General features: G+C 45.4%; 1 protein-coding gene across 1 annotated transcript in view; it reads left to right on the forward strand.

Annotated features, from left to right (window-relative positions):
* Positions 1 to 11,673: 11,673 nt before the first annotated feature.
* Positions 11,674 to 27,954, forward strand: part of LOC105567090 (tubulin polyglutamylase TTLL4-like) — a 140,050-nt gene continuing 123,769 nt past the window's right edge. Inside the window, exon 1 of the mRNA XM_012021645.1 lies at positions 11,674 to 11,695. The gene's annotated coding sequence lies outside the window, so the exon portion shown is untranslated. The remainder of the gene's footprint in view (positions 11,696 to 27,954) is intronic.

Raw genomic sequence — 27,954 nt, forward strand, 5'->3', positions numbered from 1 at the left:
TGCTGCGGAGTGGGGGGAGAGGGGGGGGGGAGTCGCGGACGAGCGCGATAAAGCCCGTCGGTGCAAAGGCGGCGTATGACAAATCGGTCGTTACGGAGCCGGTCCTGTAACAGAGCGAGACGCGATTAATTAATCTTGCTCCGGCGCCCCGACTCTCTGTCTTCGTTTCCGAGCCAGCACGCGCGGCGGCGAGTGAATGGAGTCGAGGCGCGAATCAGATCTCGATATAATATAATTCGCTCGCCGTGCTTTATTTTGTCGATTGTTACGGCTGGGAAACAATTACCCTTACGCTCCGCGCTTGTCCGACTTGGATCGTTCACTTTTTAAACTAATTCTCGCCCGAGAGCGTTTTAACGTTCATCCGCGCAACAACGCTGCGTTCACGTACACCAAGGCAATTTATGAATACCGTTAAATAAATAAAAATTAATTCCTATACGTTGTTCTTCATCTGTTAATGTAATCGAGTTCAGATATTATACTCGCAAAGCAGGTCAACAAAATTGTAAGCGTATACTTAATTCCAGCGGCAACGAAAGGATTGCGGCTACAAGCGCGAACATAAAAAATCAAGTCTCTTCGTTTTCGTTTCGACCTTATTGTTATTACGCCCTGCGTGAGTTTCTCAGGGCGGCGGAGTGCGCCGCGATATTTCACCGAGGCCCCGATTGCGCGTAATTGTCGGGTGCACGGATAGTAATTACAAGGAACTAAGGAGTAAAAAGTCAAACGACGCGCGGATATTCAAAAACGTTGCTCGCGCACACCGTGCGCGGATGAAGCGCCTTCGTTCGCGCTGCGATACGCTATCGGCAAAAATTAGTCGAAAGTGGAGCTCCGTGGCCCTAATTTCCCTCGGTAGTTCGTCCTCTCCTACTCGGGATAGTTTCGAGGACACGTTTCCTGCACTTGGAGATACTAATTTCGGCGAGCCACCGGCTGAATTATATCCCGTACGGCTCTCTTCCTCCTCCTCCTTCGCCGCGCCTCGTGTCCTTCCCTTTTTTTCGCCCTTCGCCCGCTCGTTTTTCCTCCACATCCTCCGTCCTCCCGTGCCCGACCGGCCACTTCGCTTATTTCGCGCTCGGGGCTCGGATACTTAAACGTCGTTCGCACCGAATAATTACGCACGCTCGTTTCGAACTTCTCCCGCCTCGCCCCCTCACCCCTCCGTGTTTCTGCGACCCTAGCAATCTCTCCTCCTACCCTTTCTTCTTCTTTGTCCACTCCGTCGTCAATTTGGTCCCTTTCTTCCCTTTTGCTGTTTAAATCTCTTCTTGCTACCGCGGCTTTTACAAGGTTTCCTGCTCCGTCTCTCTTTTTCTTCCTCCCTCTCTCTCTCTCTCTCTCTCTCTCTCCGTCTCTCTGTTGCTTCCCAATCTTCTCTATATACGTGCTTTCCTCTCCCCGTTCTATTTTTTTTTCTCGTACCCTCCTTCGCGTATCGGCCAATTGCGCGTGTCGTTAACGAGTGGTGGTACTTGGATAGAATCTGACGCGATCGTGCGATAACGCTCCCCGTAGCTCGTTTCCCGTCTCGCTCGTCCGCCCCGCTGTTTCGATCGGGACGTCTTTGTCCGCGCGCGATCTCGTGGGATCTAATTAGCGGGATGTTGCCAGGATTTAAGTGTCTGAAACGCGGCAAGATGTAGATGTAACCGCGAAAGCCGGGCGCGTTCAGTGAAAGCGAACCGAACACGATTCCCGAGAATAGCTGATGACGCACAAGGATGACCTGTCTCGAGTTTCGTTATCTCAGCATTTTTCCCTTATCTTGTACATTTGTGTCGTGTTAGAGAGAAACCGGATTCGTTGTAATATATGTTGCAGCTTCGGTAACGAGTATGTTATAATTATCGAAGGTCGAAATTCACTTCGATCGCTCGCATCGATGTTAAAGAGGGATATCAGACTCACTCGTGCTTACCTGCGAAACTATTACTCGCCTACCAGAGAGTGACAAATCTTTAGATGTCTAAAAATACGTCTGCGCATTCGGATTTATCCAAACATCGCGCGTGGTTCCACGAAACATCGCGCGGACATGCAAAGTTACATCGAAATGGATAGCGTGTCGTAATCGGAAGTTTTGCCTAATGTTCCGCTGCCACGTAGTGCTTGCACGTTCAGCCAAATGCACTTTCTACACGTATAATGCCTATTACGTCACTTGTCGAGATTGAAATCGCGGATTTAACAGCGAATCGGTCGAAAGTTGAATAGCAAGCGAGCCATTTTCGCTCATTTTCACAATGTCAGAATTGCGTTTCGCTGCTGTAATCGATAAATAAAAATATGTAGACATTAAACAAGAGACGTGCATTTACGTTGAATTTGAAGGATATTTATATTAAACTTCCCTTAGACTCTACTCTGGGAAAAATTCAAAATAACACGGATTATCGTGGATTATCATAAACTCAAATGTCCAAACTTTCCGTCTAGCAATTTGTCTAATCGTAATCCGCGTAGCTTGCGATCCTCGATTGCTGACAATCGTTCCACTTGACACAGCAGTCTTAATACGGCACTTCGTGTTCTGACAGTTTAAAATCCAGTTCCATTGTACGTTGTGTTGGCGAGGCACGAGCGCGCGCTTCTGCATATCTCGAGTGTGTCGACGGACAATATAGAATTGATTTCGCGTCGCGCTCACGGCGTCCTTCGCACGTGCTCACGCTACGGCACGTGGCACGCGAAACTAACTCGAACGGAAGGAAGGAAACGTTGCAGTCGACTGGAAGCCGACGGGCGAATTATAGAGGATTATATTCCCACACTGGGAAAAATGTCCGATTAAATACAATCGGATAATCCAATTACATAATAACAAGGTGGATGTATCCGATGAAAAATATGATCGGTTTTTCAATCAAATTTCATCGGATATGTCCGTAATCTAATCGAAAAACGTAATCGGAAAAATTAACCATCGAGAACACTATTTAATTGGCTTATCCGATGGAAATTTTTCTCAATTATTATGCCGAAACGCGGGTAACGCGCGTCAACTATATTTTATTGAACACCCTGTGTGGCGGTAATCACGAATCAATTGCGACGAGGGGGATATTGCAAATGAGACAACCTCAGCATTTTGAAATCTGCGTAATACCAGATGACATTTGGTTTTCAAAGATATTCGATAATTATTTCGGACCTTGATCTGCAATGCAAATAAAAAAACGTGTTATGATGAGCTCCTTGACGTCAAAGCGAGTCTCTCGCGTATGTTAATCATAGCTGATAATGGCGCTACGTGGCACACTCGCGACGGCAGCGGAATCGATTATTAGCACACGTGTTGCAACGGCGTTCCGACAAAGTTCCCCGTCGTTGCGGCAACGCGTAAGCCGACAGATGCGGCGGCGCACGAATTTTCTCACACTCGTCTCGCGGGGTTTTTACTTTCCCAGGTTCTCTCCCGCGCGACGGCGCACACGCGCGTACGGGACCGTGCGATCGCGTGCCCGGTGAGATAGAGAGAGAGACTTATTAGTGAGTGCATCAGCTGTTCGTGAACATATGTCGCGAGTCGTTTGGCTCGTGCCAATGAAATCGTCATCTCTCGCACCCCGTGGGCCCTGCCTTCCCCGTTATATCCCCGCGGCGTATCAGCCACCCCTCCGTAACGCACGCGCGCCGTGGAGGCCGAAGGTAGAGGTCAACATCGGGGACACGTTCGGCAATAATTAGATAACGCTCGTGAGAATGTTCATTTATCCCCGATGTCGGTTCCGTTTCGTTGCGCGTGCGGCGAGAAATAACGAGGGGGATTTGTTGTCGGACGACAGCGCGCACGAAATGGCAAATAATCAAATTGGACCCGGTTTCATGAAACGTTACTTAATCCTAGTTTAATTCAGGTTTGTCTCTAGAGTAACAGTTGGAAAGAGACGAAGAACGAATTAAGCTAAGCTTAAAGTTAAGCGACGTCGGTGACACCGGGCCTTAGTCACTTTGAAAAGCCTGACGGCTCTATACAGCCTTCGCAAATTGAGGGTAGACAATAGATCGCGTTAAGGGCGCGTTCAACTGTAATAGATGCCATTGTTATACGTCTCGTTTTACAACTCTTTCCTCCTTCTGAAAATATAATTACGGATATTAGGAATATTACACAGTCGCTTGGCGATGCTACTAACGGAGCAACGCGATGAACCGTAATCTTAATAGCGCACTCAAAGCGATCGCAGAAGGCTACGGGGTGCCAGATTCTGAATTATCGTGAGAAGCCGACCGAAACGAGGCTCGTACTCGATTAATCTCCGTGCGCGCTTCGTCGAATGGAGCCGTTGTCGTGTGCGCGCAGTTAACGCCGCTCGCGACACAACACCGCCGACCTTCTGACCTACTGCGTGAGTGAAGTAACCGCGGTGAAGATGCATAAGAAGCAGCCGCGCGGCGAAGAAGGAAAAGAGGAGGAAGAAGAGGCGAGAGAGTGGAGCATTCTCACGGGGCGCTCGGGGCTCACCTGGCGCCGCGTGTGTGCACGTCGAGTCGCCGCCGTGCACTTTGCCCTATTTTAAATGCTCTTTTCTCCACCCCGAGATTTCTTTCCTCCTCCCTCCCCCTCCTCCCCTTCTTTTCTAACAACGCGTTGCCCCCCAACGCAGCACGGCACGTGCTCACAATGCCGGCACACGCCGGCGTTACTTCCGTATGCGCGGCCTTTCACGGCATCTCGACTATATCCGGTAGAACCTGAATCGACCGGCTTCCCGTCACCTTCGACCTTTCGCGGGTTCGTGACTCGTGGCGTAACCCGTTCTCCGTTGCGAAATTGTAGTAGCTTTCAGCTCGGAGTTTGCTCGTTTGCGTATACCGGTGTTAATTTATTGCCCGCGTATCGGTGAACTTCTTAGATTGTAGAGTTTCCGTGGAACGTGTTTAAAAGTGGGATTTGATCGGGCGGATGGAACGAATGGGAAATTGTGTGTCGGGTGCTCGCACGCGCGGACACGCGTCCCTTTGGCGCGTGCACCAAATCGACGGATAATGAACAACGCGCCGCCCAGCGTCCACGTGCCCGACAATCGATGTTCATTTATAAACTGTTGTGCGACTGTTTCGTGTTTCCACGAACAGAAAGTGTCCGGCCGTGTTGCCATTGAGTGTCGTAATATATGCCGCATTTCGAGTCTACAATTAACCGATAAGTGTCACGAAAGATTACTTTTCGCCTTGCCAATTAGATTTATTGAGGCAATCGAATCTCGGCTCTATGCTCGTTATGTTTCGATCTACCGATATCCAATTCTAGATGCATCGAGAGACACGACGAAAGAGGCTTTGTGCGGTGGCTCGAAATCGATTTAAGAAGTCCCGGGATTCTGAACCGGCCGAGCGTCGTTTGTCGGAGCGAAAGGGGCCCCGAAGGCGTCCTTTGTGGGCAGTCTCGGGCCCTAAGATTGCGCACGTGCTCGGCTTTCCCACGCGTATAGCACGCAGCCGGCCTGTGCTCGAAAGGGAGAGGACACCGAGACGGGAGAAGGATGAGGCGCGCCTTTGGGCCCCCATTGTGTCGAGCACGAGTCCTGAGACAGTGGAAATTAAAGGTCTTCCCCGGCGATCCCGCGCCCACGGGGGCCCCGACCGCGCGAAATGACAGTGCGCGCCGATTGCACCGAGGGTAGTTCTCGATTAACAAACGATCCCCAACCGACGGAACACTTTTTGCGATTAACGACACGGAACGGATGGCGTATCAGCCGGACGCTCGTTCGCGATAATAGCGGAACGCGTGGCGCGCATTATGAGCGCAGTAATGACGGGTTGACGTACACCTAAGTGTGCGCTCTTCGTCGCTGGATAATTCCGCGTTGAATCCGCAATTCGCGTCTCGTTGCCGTACATTTTATATTTACGATCTTCATTCACTCGTTAAATATTTTTCATTTCCGTTTTCTCTCCGTAAACCGACGCGCTTTCTCTTTTTCCTCTCTGCAACGGTGTATTGTTCGGTGTCTGTCGTATTAACCTGCTCTTGTAACTCAGTGCTTTCCTATTGAATCTACGGTCTTGAATTTTGCAATTCCACAAATATCCTGTTAAAAATTCTGGTTTATGTTAGATTATTTTGGGAATCTTTAAATCTCAGGTTTAGTAGAAACGTAAAAGTTACAGTTGTACGTATTATAGGCATTATAAAAGATGAAGAAAAGGGGTAATTTTGACTTGTGAAATTTGTTACCTCGCGATAAACCGTCAGGGCCTGAGGAGCGAAGAGAATATCTGGCCACTTTGACGTTAATTATTTTACGAGACATTTCGAAGGAAGTGACTGACGGGAAGTAAAAGGAGAACCGTTAAGTCGGAAATTAGAGACATAAAGTCTCTCTTTCTCTTTTCTACTGCCGTTTTCTCTCGTCGATACGCCGCTCAAGTCGTCGTACAAATCGTCGGCGATCTTTGATTAAAAGGTGGACGATTTCACGTCCTGGGGATTTCTGTCTGCTATTAACGATACGAATCGTCCAGGTTGGCGCCATTACCATCTCGTTGCGCGTCTCGTTAATATGCACACCGAGATACACGTAGAAACCAGATTTTATTTTTTCTCCCGTTATATTATGGTATTTCTCATTAGAGAAACGTCGAAGCGAGTCTCTTCTAATAGACCAGCATAGCTCTCTCGATTTTGCAAGATACAGGTGTATTTTTACAATAGTTTCTTCAATCCCACATACGTTATTTATATATAACATTTTTAACCGCGACATTGCAAAACACGATAACGAGACACAAATAGATAAGCGATGAATTAATACTAATTCTAGAGTGACAGCCAACCGAAATGAGACATAAAGCTTTTTTCAAACGTGTTAACAGGATATTTTAACTTTCTATCGTAATATTTCGAAAGTGCTTCTCACAGAGATTATAAAAATACAGTGCGCGAACTTTTATCTCGTCATTGCAAAAGAAAACGCTGTTGCGCTGTTTTCTTTTACTGCACGTACGGGACAATTCGTTTTTATTATTTTCTGTCGTAACGCTGTGTATATAAGCATTAATTTCGTTGGTGCGCGCGTGAAGGTTTAAGAGCGGCGGAAATTCTTTCCTCGGATAGCAAACTGTCCGCGGCATTTTAACAATGGAGTCGTTAATTTAATCTGAACGCGTGTCTCCAAGTTGATAAGCCGTAAAGATTTCTCGCGTCGAAATTCCAGCGCGGCTTACTCATCGTTCTTGTAATTTTCTTCGAAATTAAGATAGGGCTTTACAAGGAAATCGATGAGATGACTGGCCGGAATTTTTAATGCATGCTCGATGAACGTCGGTCCTAAACTTTGCACGTCACATAATTATCTACCTCCTTCTCTGACGAGACCCTCATTCGGACTCCCTTTTTAATCTCATTTCGATTCCTCCTACGATATGGATTAAACGAGCGTCGGACGGAATAAGAAAATTGCAGAACTGTCGATCGTGAGTGGAGCATTTCGAAACATCAATTCATTAAAGCGGTATACGAATGAGTAATTTTGATAAGCACGCACTTTGATCAAGGTTTTGTAATAACTTGGGTCTCGGACGGACATATTAATGATATCATATGTAGTTTCTTTTTTGCGTGAAGCCAACGAATTTAGGCTGGCAAAAATATTCGCGAGAAACATTTGCGAAAAGGAATACTCGCGAAACTTGTTCGACGCGTTAATAACAAAGAGTCTCAAGTTCTCGGACGACAAAAATAAAAAGAATGCTGGAATGTTTTAAAAAGTTTAAGTATGCGAATAATAAAAAATACCGTGGTGTAAATTTAAGACGGTACTTCGTCCGATATAATTTCTTATATTAGACAGTCGTTAAATACATATTTCAATTTATGCGATTATTTAGGTATATTAAGTTAGAGATGTGTAATTTGTGTACACGTGACTTTTGTGACGTGAAATATTTCTGGAGAAAATATTTTATTTTTATCGCGGTTCTATTCATGAGAATTATGCCGTTGATCGTTCATTTGTAAATTAACTGACGATTTTTACGACCGATTTGGCCAAATTTCATCGAGACTCGGGATTCGTAGAAACTCGTAAATCCGACTCGTGCCCCACCGTACCGTTTCTCGTTCAGCCCCTTGCGTTAACTGTAAACTTGAACTTTCAAGACTTTCAACGTCGCGGCAGCCGTCTTTCCCCGCGCAGTGAAACCGCGGCGGAATGGCGCGTAAAAACGGCCGTTTCGCGCTCGGTCGCAACGCGCGCGCGCGCGTGATTTCGCTTTTAATCGTGCCGGAAGCCCTCGTTAAGGGGCATCCGTTAATTGGTCCTCTGCCTCGGTCATCGGGCAAAAATTATGTACCTGCCTCGGCCGCGACGCGCATACGAGGCCTGCGGGCACCGCGGCGCGCCGCTACACGCGCGCGCGCGCGCGCATACACACGCGCCCGACACACGCGCGCGCATTAATATACCCGCACGAATGAATGGCGCTCGGTCGCTGCCGAGCGGGCGGACGATCGGGCGGACCGGCCGGACGGACGAGTGGAGGAGAGAAGAGCCAGGCGTATCTCTCTCGTTCCCGGACTCCGAGATCTAACTACCACCTGCCTCATTTTCCCACGAGCCCCGAGCAAACCTCTCGAATACCGATGAGATAGACGAGGACGAATCGCCCGCCGGTGCGACGAGGAGGGCCCGAGCGGCCGCGGCAGGGAGCGAGACCGGGACGCGAGAAGGTGGTGGTCTTCTCTCGGGTAAGCAGGAACGAGATACTCCGGGGCTATGGGGCCCATCGAATCGCTCGTGTGTGCGAACGCGGGGGTCCGGGGTGCGGGAGAGGAGATCTTGAAACGTCGGGCAGGTAGAACACGTGCTGGCACGAGGTGAGTCAGACGCGCGGGAATATCGGTGCGCTTTCTCTCTCTTTCTCCCTTTCTCTCCGGCTCTCTCGCTCATGCGAGTTGCGTCGACCGCACTTATCCGCCTGTTCGTTCCTTCTGTTTGCTTGTTGTTTGACAGATCTCCCTTTCTTACGTATTAAAATAAGGAGATACGAATCGAAAGTATCGCCTATTCCAGAAGATCGTTGCAATTCTGCGCGCTCTTGCGTCTCGTTCTTTCTCGTTTTATGTATATATAATATACATATATATTGTTCGTACTCCGTATTTTTCTTTTTAAGTAGCGATACCCGCAATAAATAAAGATGTTCGCCGCGCTACGCCGAGGGCGTAACACGGGCGAAGTTGCGCGTGCAACGATGCGGGGAATGCCACAACTCCGGTAATTACGTGTCGTGTATCCCGCGCGTTATTACGCAAATACGCCGATACGAATACGCGCGAACGTGACGAGCAATGAGATATTCTCATGCCGATCTCCCAAAGAGATAATGCGCTGTCGTGTTCCCTCCCGTGAACTCGTCGATTTCAAAATTATAAGAGCCCGCGAGGGATCGGGTCCGCGGTGAAAGAATTTCAATTTATCTTATTGACCAAGCCTCTTCCCTGACACGATGTCATTTCGAGAAACGTCACCGTAACTACCACGTGTGCGCCGATATGTGTCATCAATAGGCGGATCGTAATAAACGGCGTGCAGTCGTCAGTCCAGGTTCAATTGGACCTCTTTAAATTTAATTTTGGGTCAAGTGCGTCGCGATACCGCAATACCGCAACATTTCGCCGAATTGCATTAATTGATCGCGTTGTTGGACACACTTTAAATCAAGCCTTTGCTGAATCACACGAATGCAATTCTCTGTTAAATATCTCGGTTACTCTCACTCGGTTTCTAATGAAACACAAGGAGTTTTTAAAGGAATACCGAGGTAACACGTTCGAGAAAGAACACGCGATGAACCCATCTGTCTTCACTGAATCCTCCTACGTCCCCTTGGATTATAGGAATTTCGTAGATTAGCCACGATGGCTGCGATGAAAATCTGTCACGTCACAGCTTCTTTTCTCAACTCTTTCACGGTTTATCTCGATTAAGGCAATTCCCAAGGATCTATTAGAAGCTTCGTCCCGTCGGCAGCAACATGTGGACAACGTACGATACTTTTTACATACCAGGAGAAAATGATTGTGATCAGCGTTTTATATTGATAGGTTTTTAAGCGAATTCATTTCCCAGGATGTGTCAACGTCGCGACACACAACCCGCCTTATTATTTTATTTAATGTAAAAACCGATCGACGGATGTTTTCGACTGAAACGGTATAATTTTCGGCAATTTAACGGGTTTTTCTTGCGCGAGCGAAGGACGAGATGCGTCGCGTCGAGACACACTTAATTCGACATCACGAAAGACCACGTCGCGGAAGAAAATCCCTTCGAGAAGGCACGCGAGGCAAGCAGCGTCGTTAAAACGGTAAGAGGGACCCGGCTATTAAAGCGTCGATAATTGAATGGAACCGCCGCTCCGTCAGTCATTAATGTATCATTGCCGTGTCGATCGACGGCGGATCGTGCTTACTGACGGTCTGAGACCACGCGAGACGACATTGCGAAATCGGATCGGTACCCGCATATCTTCCACTTTTTGCCCGCCGTGCAATCATTTATCCGCGGGCAGCTTTTAACTTATGCAAAGAATTTTGCGAAGGGACGTACTTTGTAGTACGCGATTGTACCCTCGTATCCTCGACTTTGATCGAAAAACTTTTTTGTTTTTTCGCAGTGACTGTCGCAAAGCAAGTACTCATAAGCCGATCTCGCAACGTCACGATATTAAATTTTACATTGAAATTACCTTTACAAGGATACATCTCCGTTGTATTCTAAACGTTCAAGATCTTGTTGATCATTGTTGAAGAAAGTGGAGAAGGAAATTTATTAATTAACACGAAGAAATATTGAGATACATAATTTTTGCTCGGGCTGTGGATAGTTTTCCCACCTTCTTCCGTAGTCTCGTCGAGTATTTACGTACATATCTGAATTGAACGGTACGTCGTGAAAAGAAATTGCGCACACGACGTCGGAAGTGAATTAATACGCGAGTCGAACTGTATAACGAAGCAGCCTGTCGTGGAGAACATTCATTTCCGTTCGAAGTCTAATTTACTTCTCGTAGTAGCCGAGATATTCGCAATTACTTATCAAGGCCGGGTCGTGTTTTCTTTTCATGCAATTCGCGTTGCGTCGCGCGCGCGCGTAGTTGTTGTAGGGAATTAAGTATGTGTTCCGGATAAAAGTTGTCGCGGCGTATCAGATGGCAATTAATTGTTTCGCGCACGTCACGATGTTTATTTCTACGGGATCCGGATCGAGAACTCGTCCCGCGAGGCCGGTTATTCCGGCTAATTCAATTTTTCCCCGTCGCGTCGATTACACAGCGTTGTAATCTTAAAAAGGGTTAGCGTATTCCTAAATTGAGATGACTTAATCTACGCCGCCGATAACCGAAGTGTACTTACGTTGCTCGCCGCAACGCCCGTCGTGTCGTACTTTTTAACGTATCGACAATGCGGCCTGTGATCGATATAGATTCACGTTGATAGCTTCTTGCCCTTGCGAAACAACCGGTTGGCAGGTTCGGTACCTGGATAATAAGTTATTTTCTGCGGGGCTAAATTACGCAAGGTCGTAGAAGCTATTAAAACCTGCGGTAACATTTCGACTTAACTAGTAAACTTTTAACGACGTACATTTTTTATTTATAAAATTACCCTAATTGCAGGGACAGGAATGGGGAGAAATTCACCAGGCACAGGCATCGAATAAATTCAACTTGCGTACGTATGACGATAATTTTCAAAGCCGCTGTCTTTGGCACTGTCTTGTGCACTGAGAAAAATTTTCATCGGATAAATCTATTAAATAGTGTTTTCGATGCTTAATTTTTCCGACTACGTTTTCCGATTAAATTATGGATACCCCCGACGAAATGTGATCGAAACGCCGATCATATTCTTCATCGGATATACAATTTAATTATCCGTTTGTTATTATGTAATTTGATTGTCCGATTATATATTTAATCGGACATTTTTCTCACAATCAGGGCGTGATTAAGGACGACGCGCGCGATAATACAGCCTGTCAATGATAAATCCAGCGCGTATGTAAAATCACAAATTCCCTGGAATTCGAAGGGGGGTTCTGGCGTTATTAATGGCCGCTTATTTTTGTCGCTCTCGACGTGCTCCATATGGCGGCATACCGCGGGTGGCGATAGTATTCCGTAAGACGCTCACCACAAAGCGCCATTCACGATTCTGCATTTGTCTCCCGTGTGAACCGCGCCACGGGCGGATCCGGCCGTCGCCGTCGTCGTCGTTGTCGTCATCGCCGTCGCATTCCTCTTCAAGATTTGACGCACGTGTTATCGGCGTCTTTTAGACACCAACTCCCTTTCGTAAGCCACAAAGCGTTCTTTCATTGCCTAATTAGGATGCTTTCTGGGCGCTCTTACGTGGCGAGTGCGCCTCTTTGATGCCGCCTCCGCCTTGCCTCGCCTGCCTCCCCGCATTACTGTTTTCGGACTGATTAACGAGTCGGAAAAGGCTTTCATGCTCTCGTCATCCGTCGCTTCCTTCCGTCTGCAATTATCACCGCGATATATAGGATTCGCGATGAATATTTTTGTCCAAGTTTAACTTACGTTATCTCAAGTCATTAGAGTCACGCTTACGATTGTAGGAATAATATACGTTATTTTCATGCACACTTGTGTGCGCGTGTGTTGTGAGGAGAGGTGTGATATTCGAATATTACGCAATACGTAGACGTTCCTTATGGTCAGTAAAATATTAATATTTAAACGAGATTTCATATTAATGTCGCAATTAACGCACCGATGCTACTGTACGTGTACGCCCGACTGCCCCTGGCGATCTTCTCGGCGTTTTCCCTTATTAGACGTTGATGTGGCATCTTAGCACGAGCCTTCCCTATGTAAACGTAACAGGACCCCGTACGGGTGTTTCTCAGATCCGCTTCTCGAGCGGGCTCCGTTCCCACACTCTTGGACGCATTGAAACGCACGTCGGAAGAATTCACCCCTATGCGCACCACGAAGAGGGTGGATGTCAAAGGGGCCCATAGAAAAAAATTAGAACCGTCCTCCTTTCAGGAAGTCTTTCTCTCTCTTCTTTCCCTTTCTGCCGAAGCGTGCAAAGCACGAGCGGCCGTTGAATGGTACTACCGTTTCCGCGTTTCTCAAACTTGACCCCGTTTACTGCAAGGGTGTCCCTTTTCCTTCGACTTGTCCTCTTCTTCCCCTCGTCGTGAAAAATACCCACCCCTTTTGTGGCGAGAATTCGCTCGCGCGCCAAAGGGGATGACCACGTTGAATCGTTGGTCGCGTACATTTGCATTCTTGTCCGAGGTCGTTTGTGCGAACAAGTCCCCTGGAATTTCGGGGGATGCACGCAGGTGCTCCGGTTTTCTGGAAACGCGCGTGCGAGTTGCCGTGCGTCGCGCGCGTATCTCGGCATTAACGGTATAGAAGGACAGTCGTTAGAATATCCGAGGTTGTTATCTAGTAGTTATTGCGATTTCATTATTCCGAAAAAGATTGCGAGGCACACGGCATTCTTTTTCGGAATAATAAAAGGATTTAGACTCCGCGCGACCCTCGGTATCTCGGTAACACTTACAGCGGATTTACAATACTGTAAAATACACAACGTTCGATTTCATTATTCCGAAAAAAAAACACTGCGAGGCACACGGCATTCTTTTTCGGAATAATAAAAGGATTTAGACTCCGCGCGGGGCACTCGATATCTCGGCAACATTCGGCGAATTTACAATACTGTAAAATACACAACGTAGCGATCGGCGCATAAAAATTTATCGTGGCAAAGTCGTTTGACGCGGGCTGCAGTCGATCATAAAATTACTCAATGCGCTAAGAGAGAAATGAATCGTCGGATATTTACGGTTGGCTATTCTTTCTCCAGTGGATTCTTTCCCGTCGGAAAGGGTTAAAAATGCAGGTGGTTCTTGATGAGAGGAAGTCTTGCCGGGGTGACGTGTTTCGTACACGTCACCGCGGTGCGAGCAACAGGTAGTTGCCTGCTCTTCTGACTTATTTCAGGCTCTCTTTCTACCGGACACGATGCATTATGTGAAGGTTCGTTAGAGCAATTTAGGGTGGCGATGGGACGAAAAGCAGGGGGACGACCTTTCATATGTATATGTGTCCACGTACAGTGCGTGCGTGAAGTCGCGTATCTCTGCCACATTGATTTATTAACGGCAATTTCTCGGAGTTGTTAACTACGCGTGCTCGGTGAGCAGCATTTAACGCAGCATTTTACGGGATAACATGGAGAATCAAGTGAGCTTTAAACAAACGCACCTGTGCAATTGTATCCCGGAGTTAATCAAATTATTACCCGTCACTTATTGCCGCTACAGGTATTTGGTGATATCTGTAAAAGGATACTCGCGTTACAATCAATATATCTACTTTCACAATAATGTTATAATTTTCCTGCGTTCCAAGTAGAGCCAATTCGAGAATATTTGGTGTAAATTTGATAATTTTTCCATTTCACACGAGTCCCGCGGAATTATAAAATTATAAGGCTGTAGGTTTATCCGCGCTCTTCAGGATTAACTGGTCAGCCTCGTTATTCCTGCCACGTGTAGTCGGCACGGGCGATACCCAAGAAGAAATCCCTCAAGACGAACCCTCGAAAAGTCAACTCCCCGGGGGAGCGAGATAGGGTGATCCCTACGAAGGGAGATCGTAGGGCTCGGCGCGAAAAATCAGCGCGCCGAGCGAGATCGCCGCGGGCGATTGTAGAGCGATCGCAGTTTTACACACCTAGTCGCAAATAAGTGTGTGCGAGGCGCGCATTTAGCGCCCGGGGCCCTTTCACGATGCACGCTTATGCGAAGATATCGGCAGCTGGCCCGGAATCGTGAGAGACTCGGGCAGATGGCCTGCCCTGAAAGTCCTCCACGGCGCTCGCGTGTACGTGCACACGACCACTAAGGATTCCCCGCACGCCTTCCTAAGGAAGGAACCGAGGATGTTTCCCACGGACTCCTGCAGCCTTCCTCTCATCTGCCGTATTACTCGGCCCTCACGAATATGCCCCGCATTCTGCCGCCCCCCCCCTCCCCTTCCTGCCCTGCTCTCGCGTCTTGGCATCGGGGGTGTCGACGTCCAGTCACCACCTCGGAATGTATCGCGATCGCTATCGATTGTGGATTATTCTTACGCGGTCTTATTAAAATTGTAGATGCGATTAATATTGTTGTAGCCTGTAAATGTGTCAGCATAATGAGTTTTCATTACGTAAGACATTAATCGAGGTACGCAACGTCCACGTGTAATTTAAACATCTTTTAACGCGAGGTCTCTTTCTCTCTGTGTCCCGTCACATTTATCGTTATCACCCCGAGTGTAATTTGTTTCTCGAGATGAAATAATGTGCGTCACAGTTATTCATATTAGCTTGGATAATTAGAAATGTAAAAACTCATCGATACGCATATACTTTGATCCTACGTCGCGATTTAACATGTATCTCTCGCGATTGTACCTTGCGGTTAAAGGAGGGGGGGGGGGGAGGGAATGAAACACGCGCAACCGTAATTTATCGAGAATAACACATTATAAATAGTCAGCGAGGTGCGTAATACAGCATCCGAGTTGTAAAAAAAGTGACGTGATAAAAAATGGCGCGATTATAGACGCGTTCTTGAACGACACGTGCGGACGGAAATATCGGCGCCCGACGCGTAAGGTGCGCGTCGCGCACGCGTGCGTACTCGCCGCGCGTTCACACGCGTCGTACGTACACACGTGCGGGCCCTCGCTCGAGAGCCGGGAATTAAGTGGGTGGCTAAGATTGGGTCTCATTTACTTTATCGTCTGTCCCGCTCCACCTCGTTTACCTCTTCCTCTCGACCGTCACTCCCGCGTTTTCGCTCTCTGTCCTCCGTTTGTTCCGTTCTCTCGCAGAGTGGGAGCGTAGAGCAAGGAGTGGCGGACGATTAAGAGAAATGACACGGTCAAGGAGCGAGACAGACGCTGATTGCGGAAGAGACCCCGGCATCGTCAGTGTCGACTGAATGATGCACACTCACGCTCGTATCTAATCGTTTTACACACACACACACATGCACCGACGCGTCTTGTAGGCGCAGCTGGATGTACAAGTGATATCATCGTGTACGTCGGACAAAATGGATACTTCGAGGGGATAAATTTATTTAGCTACAGAAGATGTTATCAATAATTTTTATACGTGCATAATATTTGGTGTAATTATTGCGAAAAGAGATTTACATCGAGCCGTAATAATCTGTACACCTGTTGCAATATGATTTTCTTGCACTTTAAGAAGACTCTCCATCGACTTAAGTTCTTAATGTTTTGTGTAGCTGAGATTGCGTTGATCAACTTTGATGCCAATTTATTAGCACGATCAGCAATATTTCTGTAATCAATGTGCGCTGCTCCGTCTTGATAGCTACACGAGAGATGCGTTAGATAGACCGTGTAGCTACCTGATCGAGTCTTAACTTATACTGTTTTCCGCGACGGAATTCGCTATTCTGATCTGAGATTATCGTCGCAGTGTTGCACGATACGCGTGCTCCGATCGGGTAGTATTAATTGCTTCAACAAGGCGATTAATTTCGCAGAAACTGCACCTTCCGCAGTTACACGGATATAATCAGAAATTTATGAAGCGAGACGAATTGCTTATTATTTTGTTGATACCGGGAGCAATGATGTAATTAAATTTTTATTTTTGGCGTTTTAAGTTTTCAAAATTGCAGTGCTTTGCAATGTTGCTCCAGAGTTATCGAGATACTAGAAGCTCGAAGAGTAAGTACACGCTTTGCGCAAGATGAAGGTATCTTATCGTCGTTCATAAATATTTATACGTCTCGCCGGCGTAAAGTTTCGCGATTTATCGCATAATACGATGCGGACGTTATTTTAATGTAATTTCGTAGGCGTTATCAGTTTCGTAACGATGTGGCAAGTAACTTCCGTGATTAAGCTGTCAGTACGTGAGCGGGGTGATAAGCGCAGCCAACGTTCGCCCCTCCGGGCAATCGGACAGAAATTTGAAATAATAATATTCAATTTTTTTTCTGAATAATGATATGTTATTACATTACAATTTACGAGTCACAAATCGTTCGCTAATCGTCGGAAGTATCATAAATTTTGTCACTCTGCATACATCTTTATTAATTTCATACTCTTTAAAAGTCAATCAGTGGATTATCGCTGAAAACAGTGAACAGTCACTAATTTCCAGTTATCAGTATATACTACTGAAAATCCCAGTGGTGTACTTATAACTGTAAAGTAGTGAAAATCCACCGATTGACTTTTAGAGAGTGCATTTAAGGAAGTCTTTATATTTTAATAAAGGTGTAGATTAAGAATGTCTTGCGAAAGTTGATTGTATTAATATTAAAAAATGAATTAACAATTAACATATAAAACAATGGAATTTTAGAGCAGTCTCTCAAAGAACAAGCCGATAGACACGAGAAGAGAAAAAGGTAATATCTCAAGTCCACGAATATATGGTAGTCTCGTTTGAAAGCGCGGCCTCTTTAAAAAGCTGAGGAGGAATTTATAACGATTATTACACTTGCGTATCCATAATTGGTTGTTACCGCAAATGGCGATACGACGCCGTCAGGATTTATCGCGCCAAAACTCTCTCCTCCGCCCGGGCGATCGATCTAAATTTCTTGTTAACATTCCGAGGGCAGGCCGATTAATTCCGCCACATTTCGGCGAGGCCTGACGGAATGCCTAAATCGTTCACGCGTGTGTCGCGAACGCATACACAAAAAAAAAAAGAGCACCTATCCGTCGATCCATCGCGCGGGCAGTTTTGAAAGGCCGGGGCCCCGAGAAAGCGCGGCAAAAGGGCGCGCACGTGAGTGCACGTGGCGACGATCGTTCTCGATTCCCCGCACACGCGCGTGCGTGTGCGTACGCACATTGCGGAGGCACAGGAACGCGCGCACCTCCTTCGTCCTTTCCCGGGATCTCTCCCGCCAAGGTGACAGGGCGATGTCTGCGCCTCTCTCTCTCTCTCTCTCCCTCTCTTTTTTACGAGCGAGAAGACTGTGGGAATTCGGGACATGTGCGTGCCTATACACACGCCGCGCTCGTGGTCCGCGCAGGGGAGGATGGGGGAATCCTTGTGGTGTTTGGAAAGAGAGCCCGAATGCTGGTGGAAGGAAGACGGTCGGCGGCGCGAAGGGTGGAAAGACGAGGCAGGGGTGGGAAGACGACCGGACCTACGCTGTCCACGGCCGCCATAAGGCGGCGAATCCATGGGAATATCGAGCATGTGCATCGGGGGCCCGCTCGTGGGCTGCACGAGTTACACAGGCCTCTCCTCCCCCGCGGCCCTCTCTTCCTCCTCAAACCTCCGGCTGCTCTTTGCACGCACGACATTCCGACCCGCGCACGGAGATTTCTTTTTCAACACGTGGCTGCGTTAAGAGGACGACGTCACCGGCGTCCATTCTGCCCCCCCAATAGCTCGCGCCGGCCGCGTGTCCGTCGCGTGAATGCGAGGGCCCATGTCGTTGCGCGAGAGTCTTCACTTAATTGGCTGAAATTGCGAGCGCAATATTCCTGTAGCTTTACCGGCGCGTTGAAGAAAAAACAGGATCGCGTTTATTTTACCGTTAGTTATTAATATTTGCATATTGACAGCGTTGCTAAACGTCTCGGCACATGTCAGTAGCGTTTCAATTGTCATTATCAATTGCTAATTTTAATGATTTCGTTAAAATATTATTTTTGAGAAAAAAAGAGAGCCGATTATAATCTGAAAAGCCAGATTGTTTTTGTATAATTAATTTATTGTATGTGTTTAATTTCCAATATTGACAGTAAGTTAAAAGTCCGTGAGGGAAAATTTCTGAGTACAATGAGAAAAAGGGTTAAGTACCCCTAGGTGCGCTCTTGGTAGCGTTATATTTGGACCGGTTAAAACGACTAGTACAAGAAAACGCGGTGTCTGAAGTTATGCCAATGTTTGCGTATATTTAGAGTAGAGGCGTTCTCCCGGAGCTGTGCTTTATTGTCGCAAACATAGCTCTTAAAGTAGAAATGCAAACATGTGCCTACCCTTAAGGGGTCCATTCCACTTTAACGGCCCAAAAACTATGCTTATCTTTAACAATTTTTTTTCACAGTAAATACAGCATACAATGAAATAAATCTTTTTGGGATTTATTAGGGTACTCTTAAATAACACAAAAAAGTTTGTCATAATTTAAACTATTTTTTAATTAAGCGTTTTCTACACCATTCGAATGGCGTGTCAAAAAAGACGCAAGTCCGCTGCGTTGATGACTTTTATCATTCAGACCTTACCTGAAACAAACAATCAAAAAGATTTTTTATCTGTATGTGGCGCTATGTCCTCAACCTCAATTAAGAATTTGTATTTAAAAATAACAAATCGGTGCCAGTTTGAAAAAAAAGTTTTAAAAGTTACTTTTCAAAACTTTTTTCAAACTGGCACCATTTTTATTTTTAAATAAAAATCCTTAATTGAGGTTTTTTAAGAGTAGGTATCCTAATAAATTCCAAAATGATTTATTTCATTGCATGGTGTATTTACTGTGAAAAAAATTATTAAAGATAAGCATAGTTTTGGGCCGTTAAAGTGGAATGACCCTTTAAATCATACACAGTGTAAACTCGGAGCAAGAAAAATAAGTTGTAATTATTGACGCGATCTTCTGACAATTGTATCGTAGCATTGTTCTAGAGTCTGCGTGAATTGTGGCTCAAAATTTCGTTAGTGTAAGATTCCGCGATAGAATGGATATGAGAACCTCTAATTTAGAGTAACGAGAACGCACGAAGCCGGTGCCAAGATAATCGGGACGGCGGGAGGGCGCTTTGAAACAATTCAAGATCAAGCGTGTGCGTGTGTGGTATACTCTCTCGATTATCCCTTTCTAAAAAGGAGATGTTACCAGCGCGAATGTCGAACAGTTGAGGCCTCTTTTTCGCGATGCCGATTCGTTTTCTCGAAGCGCGGTATGCTTCGCTTCCCTTTTCGATTCATGGTAAATGAAGATTTGCAATTTAAAAAATACACACTTGTGTACACCAACTGTTGAGGTAAAATCTCTAATCTTAGTAGTTAGATTTTAAGTAACAATGATTTTTGTTCCGATACATTTTCTCGATTGAACAGAATTAATCGTTTATTTAATCGGTACCAATAAGTCCGCAGAATGATACACAAAACGTAGTAACAGTCACGGAACAAAAAAAGACCGAATTCTCAACGTTCGTTGTTGTTTTTCTATCGGCGCGGTAACGTACGATGTTTTTGCGTGCCATTGTGTACCGGAAGGTCGCCGCGTATATCATTCGCTCGCCGAACGTCGAGCCGGCAGGCAGCAGCGAGAGTCGGTCTGTGCGTCGTATTACTTTTCCGTTATCGGTTTCCGAGACTCGATCGCGCTGAATGCAGGGATAAAACACTATTGATTTGCACACCTTTATCAGTAACAAGTAACGTTCCTCGATTAATTATTAAGTTTCTCCAACTTGTAATAAGAAACGAATTGCATGTCGAGGCGACGGCTCTTTATCAACGTACACGTAGATATTTCACGAGACTAACTCATCTAAAATATGATTGTAAACCGTGATACTTTGTCGCGGTTACATCTCGTTTACGCACCGCGCTTTTAATTATCTGTCGATTTCGTGTAATCTGTTCCATTTTCGGGAAAAGAGAGAAATTTGTACGGACTTCGGCGTTCGCGCTGTAATTCGCTCTTTACCGCAGATTATGCTTCCGTTGCTCGCGTTGTATTTTATATCGCCAATTCAAAAGTGTTTTATCCATTATCCTATTCCTCTGAATCGAAAATGCAAGTCGTTAGTTTGAGTAATTTGTATAACAGAAAGTCACGCGATATTTGCTAATAATATATTTCGTGCGTTTCACAGTATTTCACATCGCGTACGGGAGTGTCCGAAATTTCGCCCGAGCGATGATTTTCGCGAGTGAGTGTTGTGTAAGTGCAACAAGGAAATCTGAGAGGAGGAGCCGGCCTAGATGGCATCGGGCAACGGCGGAGAAATGGTGAGGTAAGTGTCTTACATTTTTACGTTATCTGTTACTTGTGCGAAATGAAGCATCTGTTTTGTGTTTTTATTTTATTTATTCAAATAAGTTGAACGAGGATCCGAATAAGTGTTAGAGGCGAAACCATACGTATACAATTTTGTGAGTTTATATTTAAAAGGAAGACTTTCAGTATTCTATATAATTATATTTTAATAAATACTTATTTAAAAAATATAAAGTATATTTAATACAATAATTTCGATTTTATAATTATTTTATAATAATCATATACATATTTGTATTTTTACAGTTTACCTAACATATACAGTTGACGATGTACAATGCTGCTATTGCGAATCGTATCAGTGAGTGATAAATTACCTTTTATTTTAAAGTGACGTTGCGCATACAATTACTTCTTTGCATATATACAAATTTTTTTAAATACGCAATGCTCGACTACAAATTGCGCGCGCGAAGCGCGCGTTGTGTCATTTCTAGTGTATATATACAAAACGCATATACACGTGCAAGCCTCTTGTTACTGTAACAGCCGAGAGATACGAGATTACGAAACTGGTGCGGTGAAAATGAGAAATTTGGATGAAGCAATATTGAGTTGGTGCCAATATTGCATTATCGTTGTAATTAATAGAGATGAAGGCGGTATTTTCCTTGCTGGATTCATGTTCAGTTACGTAATTATATTGTCAAAAATTGATCCATATAATCAAATACACATTCTCTTTCAATCAGAATGACAAGTAAATCGCTAAAGTTGCTTACGCACCAATTACTTACGGCATGTTTTCGCGAACGCAAAGGACGAGCCTGAATATCGCAAAAAAAGCGCCTTTTTTACTGCCGAGCAGGGCCGGCTGCCTCGCAATTTGCGGTAATCATGCGTTATTCAATTGTTGCAAAAATAACGTTAAACGTAGACGCGAATACGCGAGTACACGTGTTAACGGGAATTCTTTTTACTGGTTTCGACAGAGCCTCTCCTTTGCCACTTCACCTCGCTCTTTGTAAAATATTTCGCAGGCGTCAAGATTGTGCGTCCGGGAAATTACATGTTGCCGAACATGTTGCCAAAACACACGTCAAGAAGCAAAGGGGGTTTTTTTTTACCATGGGTTCAGGAATATACTTTCTTGGCTATTCTCCCGTTTTTCTTCCGTCTCGAGAATCGAAGGCGCGATATCGAAAAGACAGGCGGATGAAAAGGGGGAATTGAAATCCGGAGTTTACTCTTCGAGACTCTCTTGTCTAGAGCAAAAACCGTTTCCGCGAGATATTTCTAGATCATCAGCGATATTCCGCAGAAAGCCGCGGAATGTGGAGCAATAGTTGAACACGTGGCGCTACATCGGAGATACTTTTTCCTTCTATAACGCTGTAACCTTTCGTATTATTTTTTTCTCGACTGCAACAGGGGAAAAATTCGGAAGAACTTTAAAGTTACAATTTACAAGTCTATTGCTAACACGACTTTGACCGAGAAAGATAATTCAATTCTTCAATAAGAAAATTATTTAAAAACTCGACAAAAAGAATCGAAATTCCACGAAGAACCACACAGAGAAAAAGGTTTCTTTGGATTCGGTATTCCTACTTATATGATTGAAATTTGTTTCATTGAAACAACATATGCTTGTACGAAACATTATTTGTTTGAATAAAAATTGTGTTGTTTCACTCAAACAATCTCTATTATTTCATGGAAAAGACATTATTATTTCAAGTAATATCTTTCAATTAAATAATTATATTATTTGGCCAGGCGCCTATAAAGTTCGGTGCTGCCTCTAGATGGCCGCTGAACTCGAAGTAAAATCACGACGGCCAGACATATAGTATAAGCGACTGCATCAGCAGACGCAGTCTAATCATCTAATGGTCTATTCTTTATAGCTCAACATGGTGTACTATTTTCAGTGTTTATCTTTCTTCTTCTAGTGAAGGGAAAATTCAAATATAATGTAGAGGGAAAAAGATGCGTATACATTTTTTCACATACTTTCTATCAAACGATAATGTTGTTTGAATAAAACAATATTATTTAGATCAAAGAGAATGTACCTCTTGTTTCAAATATTTTGTTGCAGACGAAGATATATGTTATTTTAAATTCCAAATATCAAATTTGTTTGGCTACAACAAAATTTATTAGATCCAAAGAAATGGTTTTCTCTGTGTAGAACACGAAGAGAAAGAGAGAGGGAGAAACTTTCACCTCCCTCGTACGATTACCGAAAATCAAAGCCATGGAAGTGCGGTCGTTAGGCACGGTATGCTTTTTACGCGCGATACACGCGGCTCGTCCAGGCACGAGGAGATCGAGCGAGAAAGGGTTATCCGGTGTCCATTCATCGCATCTCCACTGCGGATGCTGGCCGCGCGCGTTCTCCGGGATGACTTTTTTCTCCGGGAGGTGGGGGGAGCTTCTGCCACCTTCAAAGCTGGCTACTCCGCGCATGCAGCACCTGACTTATAGCGGGCGTAACATTAGCCCCGCTTACTTTCGGGATCGAGTGGCAACTCGGCTCGCCTCCGGGTTGCTGCCGCGCGCAAAAGGTACAGGAGTCGGGCCGGAAGTTCCGCTCGCTCGTATATAAATCTTGATTACAAATTGCGGCCGTTACACATTGTCGGCCGCGCGCGCGGAAGTGAGCGCGCGAATTTTTCGTAGCCGCGGGCCGCGCGATTTCATTTCGTACGTACCGAGCGACTTCGCCGGATCGTGCGTCATATCTCGACGTTTGACCGATGTTTCGCGGGGCACGACCAACACCTCGAGAAAGAAATAAGAACTACCGTTTGTTACAGCGATGTAAAAAAAAGGGAAAGTTAGGAACAGTTCGTATTTTTCCATCGGGCGAAGACAATCTTCGTTTGCGAGACACTTTTATAATTGAAATCATGCGTTCGAGTTTTAATCACATTTTACATTTTGCAAGAAAATTTATTTAAATTTATTTTCCTGTCAAAGCTAACGTTTTCACAAATGTCTAATGATTCACGTGTTGGACGGTGGTCCGAAAATTTTATTGTACATCTCGGCCGTAAATATTACTCTGATATCCAGTCTCGTCGCACGCTGCGGACAAGGAGCACAGTGATACGTGTCGAGTATTCTCGGCGTGAAATAACGCCAAAACTATTTTGTGTACGAAAGCGGGTCACGTGGCGGCGCTCGTAAAACTCGATCGTGCGTGCCATCAGTTTCTCCTCGCAAGATCTCAATGAGCGATGGGATCGATTTCCGCGAGGATCCCGAGTAATTATGTTCTTCGCGTAAGTAAGACGAGCGTAGCTGCGGGGACCTTTGCCGCACACGAGTTATTTGTTGCCAAGAAAGTATCGCCACGAACGCTCGGCGGTAATTACATTGACGTTATAAATCATCGCCCACTTCGGGCTACATTTGCGTCTTACAGTGTCGTGAATTTCATCAGATTCCTCGGGCGCAGCGCCGGATAATACGATAAGCCTAGCAGTCGTCTTATTGAAGTCGTCAGTGACCAATTGTTGCAGTGTGTAATTAATGAATTAATTTAGACATCGTTTCGTAACAAGATACAGATTGCTATTCTCGTATCTCAAGTAGTTTCGTCATACTTTGTATTACTTGCGCACAATGCAGCAAGTTGTATAATATAGAGAAATAGATTTAAAACGTTTAAATTCGACGAGGGCCATTCGAAAAGTTCTCGGAATGGAAAACGCTTCTCTTTTTATATAATTATTCGCATCTTTGAATATAATATTCCTTATATCGGCGCACTTGAGCTACCTGTGCCGTTTATTACGAGACTCCGATTTGTCAAGTGATGAGAAAAAAATCAAAAATCCTAAAAATCTTTTCTCACGGTAAAGAATTCCTTCAACCATCGGGATAGGTGGAAGTCCGACAGAGCTGAATCACACGGGAGTGGCATAATAAATCGTATTTTAATTCGTGGGTACTCAATCACTGCGGCGCTTCGAATTTACGTTTCAAAAATCATGCAGATACGTTCGTTCGCAGATCTATAAAAATTCGACATAGTCCCCTCGAAGTTTAACGCACTTATGACCATAGAATGTTCATCCTTAAGAAGGAAACTTTATGACCACATATACGAATGTCGCTGTCGCTCTCTATTAGTATACGAACCAAGTTACTCTTATCAAACCACCCTCGAATTATTATCAGGCTCTCCACTGTGCATAAATTCAAATTGTTTCCGAAACGTTTAATTACTTTGTCCTAGACGTGTATTACGCAATACGGAAGGTTCTTCGAAAAACGTATTTTTCAAGTGTCGTGTTCTCGCCCAGTTGTTGATGTTAATGTAAATTAGATTGTTACGCGTAAGAGTGTCGGAGGATCTTAATCCGTCGCTACGTAGGGAACGGCTCGGGGACTTTAGTCGACGGTGAAAAATACCGTTACATTTTCCATGAATCCGTTTACGGAGTCACGCGGATTTATGCGAGGCGACGTGAGAGACTCGTAACCTTGTGTGCGAGGTGCCGCCGAATTTATTGACGGACGGCGTCGCCTCAGGTGTACGCAGACGATAAGAATCGGGGTTCCGTACATTGAGGAACACAGTCGGTCTTTAACGAACGACGGAGACTCACCATGATAAATTACTTTGTACTTTATATGCGCTCTCTAACCAGCGGTATTATATTAACTTTCGACCGGCAGCGAGGTGCGCCGATCGAAAGTGTATTTTATCGACGGAAAGCAGATAGCTGGGATCTTCCGTGCGACGTGGGATATAAGCGTATAAAAGGGAATTAAACTTTCAGCGTTGTAACGGAATTGCTTTATAAATAACTCGGTCCAGTTTCGTTTCTAATTTATCACACATTACAGAGTACAATTTACCTGGTCAGAATTTTAAGTATTTCAAAGGTTAATTAAAAAATTGTTATCTTTCACAAGTAAGATTTCTTCGAGGCGAGCACGTAGTTGGACAAAAAAATCTCGATCCTCGCGATTTCTATCCGATTTGCACGAAATTTCTCAATTGCAATTTTACGATTGCACGAGTATATAATTTGCCTAATGTATCTCTATCGTCGATCCCTACCGACCGCGTCCCCCTAGAACCGCGTGGAAGAAAGAGCGGCGGGGCAAAAAAAGGGCAGCGCGAGAAGAAGAAGACCGGAGGAGAGCCACGTTCCGCACACGTTCCGTGCACACGACCGGCGCGGCGATCCGATGCGGCACCTCTATTACAATCACGACGCACCGAGAGCTAAATAGAAAGAGAAGCGGGACTCGCGGGCCGATCGCGCGCGTGTCAAAGGGAGAAGGAGAGAATGTCGTCGCGCGGAGAAGGCGGGACGGAGGAGAGGAGACGAGGGCCGTAAGCGGGTTATGGTCGGGCGTATAATACCTCGTCGGCATGTCCTACACGTATACAGCTATCTCTACCTATACTCTACGCGCGGTACGTGTACGTCTTATAAATACGAGGCAGTGCGTGGCGCACTCGAGAGAGAAGGTGCGTAAGTCCGCATCTGCCCGAGATTCTCACGCGCGACGCATCTGTCTCAAGTTCCCACGAGAAACCCGGGGGCCCCCGAGAAGGAGAAGCCGTGTTGCCCGGGAGCCAGGCCGCGGACCGAGAAAGTTTCGTCCGTCGGGCGCGAGCTATCCACGTGGCGGCGACGCGCCTAGAGCAGCCACCGTCTTTCCCGCCGCCACGCTCGTTAAAGTGTCAGATTATAGGAAGAACGTATGTACGATCTTTCTGTGCCACCGTCCCGCCTCACTTCATCCCTATTCACCGCCTTCTTTCCCTTAACCGAGGAACGGCTTGATCGATTTTTATTGAGTTCCCCTCCCCCCCCCCCCCGCTGGACGGACGCGTGTCGCTTCGTCTTCTTAATGAAAGCGAGCGCAGCTATCCGCTCATGCGATCTTTCCTAATTCGTCTCCCTGGAATGCGTCGGTTCGGGTGCGCGCGAGAGAGTCGTGTGAGTTGAGTCGTTCAATCGTGAAGGTTATTTCCAAAACAGGACAGCGTTAAAGTGAATCTCGAGATAAGTTAATGAAACATACGAGACCGAATACTTAAGATGTGTGTTACGTATTAATTTACCACGCATTACGGAAAATACTGAAGAATCTTACAATAAGAACAATTAAATACGATGGATAAGGCGTATTATATTCCGTTTGTGTTTTTTAATAGTTATCTCTTATTTTGCTTATCTTCTCAGATTTTGCTCTATTCTCATTGCACTTTACGTGTACGGGTATATATCAATTTATTCTACGTCTCGTCCACGTGTCATCCACGTGGCAGGCAGGCGTACGTTAAGCAAACCTGCTTCTCCCGCTTTTAATTCGCTGGACATATTAGGATTATAAATATTGTGCGAAATGCTCCAAGTCGATTCGTAGGAATATCCAAACTGGAATCTTTTGATTGAGAGACGATCTTAAAATATCTTCGCCCCTGTCATATCGCATATTTTGCTATATCCAATTTGCATAAGCAAATCGAATGGCATAAATGATTTTTTTTTCGGAAACGTAATAACTTTTTCATCTCGTTGGCCGTACACTCGGTTGCAGTATCGAAAGAAAGGAGGAGCGGTATGAGAGACAAGGTATCATTATTTTTGCCAAAGGGTTTTATTACGGCGGTTTGCTGCATTCGAGTGGCTCGAAGTTTTATAGTTGACTCGATGCTGCGTAACAGCCACCCTGTACCGTGCGTCGGGCTTTGCATGGAATAAAGATTGCAATGGGAGCATAAAATGTTCGTTTCTTCTAGCACTAGTCGGCAGGTGCACCATCTGCTATTTTCAAAAATCCGAGACCAAGGTCTTTGACTACCGCTACTGTGAAGGTTATACGGTCTCATGTTTTAAAATTGAAAGTTTAGCCAGCGATCAGATTAAGTAATTATTTAAAATTGTTAACAAAG

This window comes from Vollenhovia emeryi, unplaced genomic scaffold, assembly GCF_000949405.1.
Source record: "Vollenhovia emeryi isolate VEMERY1.0 unplaced genomic scaffold, V.emery_V1.0 DF939140.1, whole genome shotgun sequence".
Taxonomy (NCBI): Eukaryota; Metazoa; Arthropoda; class Insecta; order Hymenoptera; family Formicidae; genus Vollenhovia; species Vollenhovia emeryi.